Raw genomic sequence first — 6,000 nt, forward strand, 5'->3', positions numbered from 1 at the left:
AATCGTTATTTTTAGGTGTTCAGTAGAAATAAAATAAAGCATATTCTTCAGCACAACCATATATGCACATTCTAGCTTTAAATGGTGTGTATGAAAACTGATGTTCAGGTCTGTAAGTAAAATCTAAAGGAAACACCTACAAAAAAAGATTGTTGAAAATAAAAACGTAAATATTGGATTAAGTAATCGGTTTACTCCATTACAACCAGTCACAAAGGAAATCAGAAACAAAGTGACAAGTATATGAATGCCAGAAATAAAAAAACTACTAAAAAAGAATTTACATCAAAAAGTATCAATATCACTAAGGCGTTTGAAGGAAAAATCAACGTATCTACCACAAACTTTCCGTGCAGCTAAAAATATAGTGCTTTGAACAATATTAAAATTAACATTGTAGAGGACAGCCACAGCAGAGGTATTACAGAATTACTTCTTAAAGACCATTGAGAGAAATTGTTTGTTTAAAATATTACACTATCAGGAGCCTGATCAAGGAAAATCTTGAATGCTCTGCAGATTACCAATGTGGAGAAACATGACTGTTTAGTTATTTGTGCTAGAGCAAATGATGCATACAATAAAGATTTAACATTTACATTTGACAACCTCAAGAAAAAATTACTCCTTCTAAAAGCTAAAACTATTTTTATGGTTAGTGTTCCTTTCACAAAATATGTACCATTAAATCATGATATTAACATTCTCTGTTTAAACTTATATTTAAATGGTTTGTCACATCAAATGAAAAACACTCACTTTGTGAACATCAGTGTTATACCCAATAAATTTATGCCTAAAGACGAAATCCATCTAAGTTATTATGGAAAGATTTTTTTATGTAAGTTATAAGAAGTTTAAAAATGTTAAAACAAATTAAGAATAGAAGAGTGAACACTCAAATCATCTGCACAAAAATCAGCAACAGTTTTGTGTCAGGTAGCATCTCTGAAGTATCTTCAAAAGACACTGTGAATTCCATTTTGGTCAACTATTCAAAAAGTTATATCAGCAGACACCAGACCACACCAGATTTTCAAAATGATATTCACTCTCCAGATGACAAATCTCTCCTCACAGAAAGACATGCCAACTCCAACTCCTCATTTTATGGGTTTTTAACTCCAAACACAACTAAAATAAGTACTTTAAATGAAACCATTACCGTACTGATTTGGAAGCATCATTAGTATGTAGCAATAAGAATTTGATACTGAAAATAACAGGGCTAAGAACGGTTATTTTTAAGAAGCAGGACATCTCAAAGAAAACAATCTTAAATTGTAAAATACAATGTTATTCATAACGTTCAAGGTTTCATGAATAATATTTATGATTTTAAGATTTTTTACATAATCATAACAAACATATAGACATACTTTCATTAAAAGAGCACTGGTTACAAATAAGTAATATAAACTTTCTCGATATACTAGATAATTACAAAATAGCTAATTTTTTGCTAGGTCTGATACTCCTCGAGGGGGTTCCTGTTCATTAGTTAGAACAGAATTAGAATTCATAATCCTAGTGGCTTAAAGTATTTAAATGAGGTCCATAGCTTTGAGGGATCATTTATAGAACTTCCAAAACACAATAGTATTTTTATTTCAATTTACAGAATTCCAGGTTATGCAGTTGATACAATTTTCTTAGATAAGTTTGAAACTTTATTAGAAAAGTTACAAAAAGAATCAAGAGTAAAGCATATTTTTATCATTTCTGATATTAACATTAATATAATGCAAATTTACCAGTCATCGCAAAACCTTTTAGAGATTTGTGATTGTTATGGGTTGAAAATAATTTTGTTGGAACCTACTTGGGTCACAACACAGTCCAGTATCTGATTGATAATATCTTTATAAATATAAAAACAGTGTAAAATGTGATTGATACTCAGGTTCTATATGTTGGTATATCAGACCATAAAGCTCTTATTATTGAATGTATGGTGTATATATCATTTGCTCAAGTCACTGACAAGATAAAAAAAAAACCCAGTGGAAAAATTAGAAAATTTACAAAACAAAATTTAACAAAATTGAAATTTTTACTTATACAATTTAATTTTACTTTAGAGGAAACAAAAAATGGAAATGAGAACTTTGAAACTTTTTTAAAGACGTTTATTAGTTAGTGTATGTAATGAAGCTTATCCACTGGTAATGCTAAGTTCTAACAGTAATGCACGTCCAAAAAATGGGTGACTCAAGGCATTACAATTTCTGCTGTACGCAATAAGCAGTTACATTTAGAGTCAAAGTGGAATAAGGATTTCCAGTTTTTAAATTATTACAAACACATAATAATTACAATTAATTATAACAATTTTTTTTAAGTTGTCACTGACAAAACAATAATGCAATGATAAATTTATAACAGCTGAAAACAAATCCAAAGCTACTTGGGCAGTAATAAAAAATTGACTAGGATTAAAACATTCAAAACCTGAAATACCCATTCATATTTCAAAAAATTATGCAAATGTACACTACCTAAGATTTTTGGCTGATAAATTTATTAATTTTTTATTAATGTTTCAAAGATTAATAACCTACAATTCAACAAAACCAAGACACTCAAACTCAACAACAACTTCCACAACATTGAAAACACCAATTCAGAATTTACTTTTAAATTTTCACAAATAACATTAGCAGAGTTAAAAAGTTTTAGCAAATTTAAAAAATAAAAAAGCTGGGCTGGGAGCCAATTCAGATTATTAAAGATGTCTTTGACATGATTGGTTAATCTTTGTGCAAATTGATTAACCAAATCACTTGCACAAGACATATTTCCTGAAAAATTAAAATATGCTGAAGTGAAACCATTATTTAAAAAAAGGAAATATGGACGACCCATCTTGCTACCGCCTGATTCCATTAATACTGAGTTTTTATAAAAGCTATGAAAAGGTAGTTGAAATTCAACTGAATAAATACTTTGAGTACAATTAATTGTCTTTTAAATCCATCACAATACGGCTTTTGTAAAAATTGCAGCACCGACACAGTATTCTCAGATCTTATTGACTGTGTGTCTGGGGCTTTGGATGGGCTGTCTTGGATGGGTCGCAGAGGGCTTTTTGTGTTCTCTGTGACCTGTCTAAGGCCTTCGACTGAGTCAATAATTGTTATCTAGCATTGGGATAAAAATACAGAATTGGGTTGGTTTATCTCTTATTTAAAATCCAGAAAACAAAGAATATTTTTTTTATTTTGTCTAAATTATAAATCAAACTGGAGTAGCCTCAAATATGGTGTACCACAGGGTTCCATTCTTGGACCCTCCTTTTCATAATGATTTTGTTAATGGAACAAAATGGAGGTTTACCAGTATGCTGATGACACAACATTGATTTGCAAGCCTGACAGCACTGCCTCTACGGAGAACGTTGTACAGACAGAACTCGACTGTCTAGAGGATTGGTTCTCTGTCAATGAGCTCTCCATGAATGTGTCTATGACCCAAGTAATTGAATTTAAAACCGTGAACGCTAATCCTAACAACATCTTAAAATCTATAAACTTTAATGGAATTGAAATATCAGTCCAGGAATCGGTAAAATTTCTTGGTATTGAAATTGATTATAAATTAAATTGGTGTTCACATATTTCAAATTTAATCAAATAAACTTCCTTCCATATGTTTTTCTTTAAGAATGCTTAAATATACGAGTACAACATTAAAAACTGAACTTGCTGTTTACCATGCTTATTTCTTCTCACATATGAATTATGATTTATCAGTATGGGGTGTCTCTAGACATGCTGATGTCTTCATCCTGCAAAAGAAGGCTATAAGAATTCTAGCAGGCATACCTCCATGTGCTCATTGTAAAACCAGTTTCGTCAATCTAAAAGTGTTAACACTTTACAACCACTATACCTTGGAGATAGCATGTTCAGTAAAATCAAAACAACACGTTCATGGAGAATCAAACAATCCACAGCCATAACACAAAAAACATAAACATGTTATGTTATAAAACCGGTACAGCATACACTAACTTTGAACGTTCGCCTCAGTATGTGGGGCCAAAATTTTACAACTGGGTTACCTATGCATCTTTGGAACATTGCTTACCCAAGTAAATTCAGAAAAAATCTACATAAGTGGCTTGAACTAAGCGCATTCTGCTCTTTAAAAGAATTTTCAGAATTTCATTAAGAAAATGTCCCATACTCAAGATAATTAATAAACTAATAAGTTTTAATTGCTTTTTTATTTATTATATTTATTTTTATTTATTTATTGTTTGTATTTGATATATTTTAAGTTATTGTTCTATTATAGTATTCAACTCAACAAACAAAATTATTGAATGTATGGCCCTTAATATAATTTTTAACTTTTAATATATCATATTTTAAAATTGTTGTTTCATTATTATACTTAATATTTATTTTAATCTATATTTTAAGGATTTTAATGTAGTTTAGTCTTTTAAGTTTCATGACAAATCACCTGTCATAAAATTATGATGTAATGTGATACGTATGAATAAATAAATAAATAATTTTATTATTAAATTGAAATTAGCTACGTTCAAATTTTCGCAATTCAAAAGCCAAGCATTCATCCTTTAAAGTGAATTCTCAACACAGGTTTAATAACGTTTTTACAATCAAAGATACATATATTTATTAAATAAACATCGAGTTCATCTTAACCAAGTAAATAAGTCATTGAAAATTAAAGGATATACCAAATTTTCTAAATGGTAATACTTTAAATTATGACTAAAGATATATAAGTATAATATTAGGTCCTGAACTTTCAGGCATTAACACAGCTCTGATTGATTTCACAAGATAAAGGCATTAGCCTTTATACATAAATTTTAAAAAATAAGAACAGCAGTTGTAAAATTCCAACGCCAACACTATTTACGATTTTCCTTAAATTGAAAACAAATCTGATACTAGGAGATCGTACTGGCCTCATCGACCAATCAAGACAGCCAACTCTGTCAGATCATTTATTATTTTACATGTAATTAATGAATTATTACAACAGTATAGGAACATGACAATATTAAATAATTTATGCACTCTCTGGTTTATAAATAATAACTTAATGCTAAATACTTATTTCTCTCCACCTTCTTCATTGGACATATGACACAGTATTTAAATAACATAAATCAACATCAATGCTCGACAAAAGTCATGTAATTTTCACTTTATTTATTCAACCATATTGTTCTGTATGTTTATTTTCTTATATTAAAGGAGGATTCTGACAATTCTACAAAACCCCAAAATGTTCAGACTTTAAATAGAAAGAAGTTCTAAAACATATAACTACTATTAAAGTTTAAAAATCAGGCAATCATTTATTTCTAGGTTACACACTCCCCTACATTTAATTTAATACAGTCTTTTGATAAAATTCTAATAACTCAACTAGCGTTCCACTAAGCCAATTTTTATACTTCTTTAGGCTAAATTCAAAAAAAATTAAGAAATACTTTTACGAATCCTCATTACACAAATGTATGAGTTCACTATGTCTAATGTACAAGCCATCAAATTAGGCGGGTGGATATACTGTTATCAGATGTGGATGAAGCTAAGGGAACTGTGGTTGCACACACAATTTTTGCCTAGTCCGATTATCTAGTTCTCTCCTCCACCACTAATACGTAGAAGTAACAATTTCCATTGTGAATTTACACAGATATCTATCCAGATAGAGAGACTCGATTGACTGTCATCGCTTGGAATAAGATCGTAACAGTTGAGCGAGTAGGTGGATAAGAGAAACAAAAGTACCTTTAGAAAAGAATAACCTCAATCTATCATATTTAAGTTAGATTGTATTCTTGTCTTGGATCAAAAATAAATTAAATACATTTACACACAAAAGTCTGATTTACTATATGAGGACAACCTATTAACAAATGCAGCAATTGTATAATTACTAACAAACACCTCATTCATGCTTTTTCAGATGCTTTGTATAGACACTGTAGCCAACACAAATACACTGAAT

The sequence above is a fragment of the Homalodisca vitripennis genome, chromosome 7, assembly GCF_021130785.1.
Source record: "Homalodisca vitripennis isolate AUS2020 chromosome 7, UT_GWSS_2.1, whole genome shotgun sequence".
Classification (NCBI taxonomy): Eukaryota; Metazoa; Arthropoda; class Insecta; order Hemiptera; family Cicadellidae; genus Homalodisca; species Homalodisca vitripennis.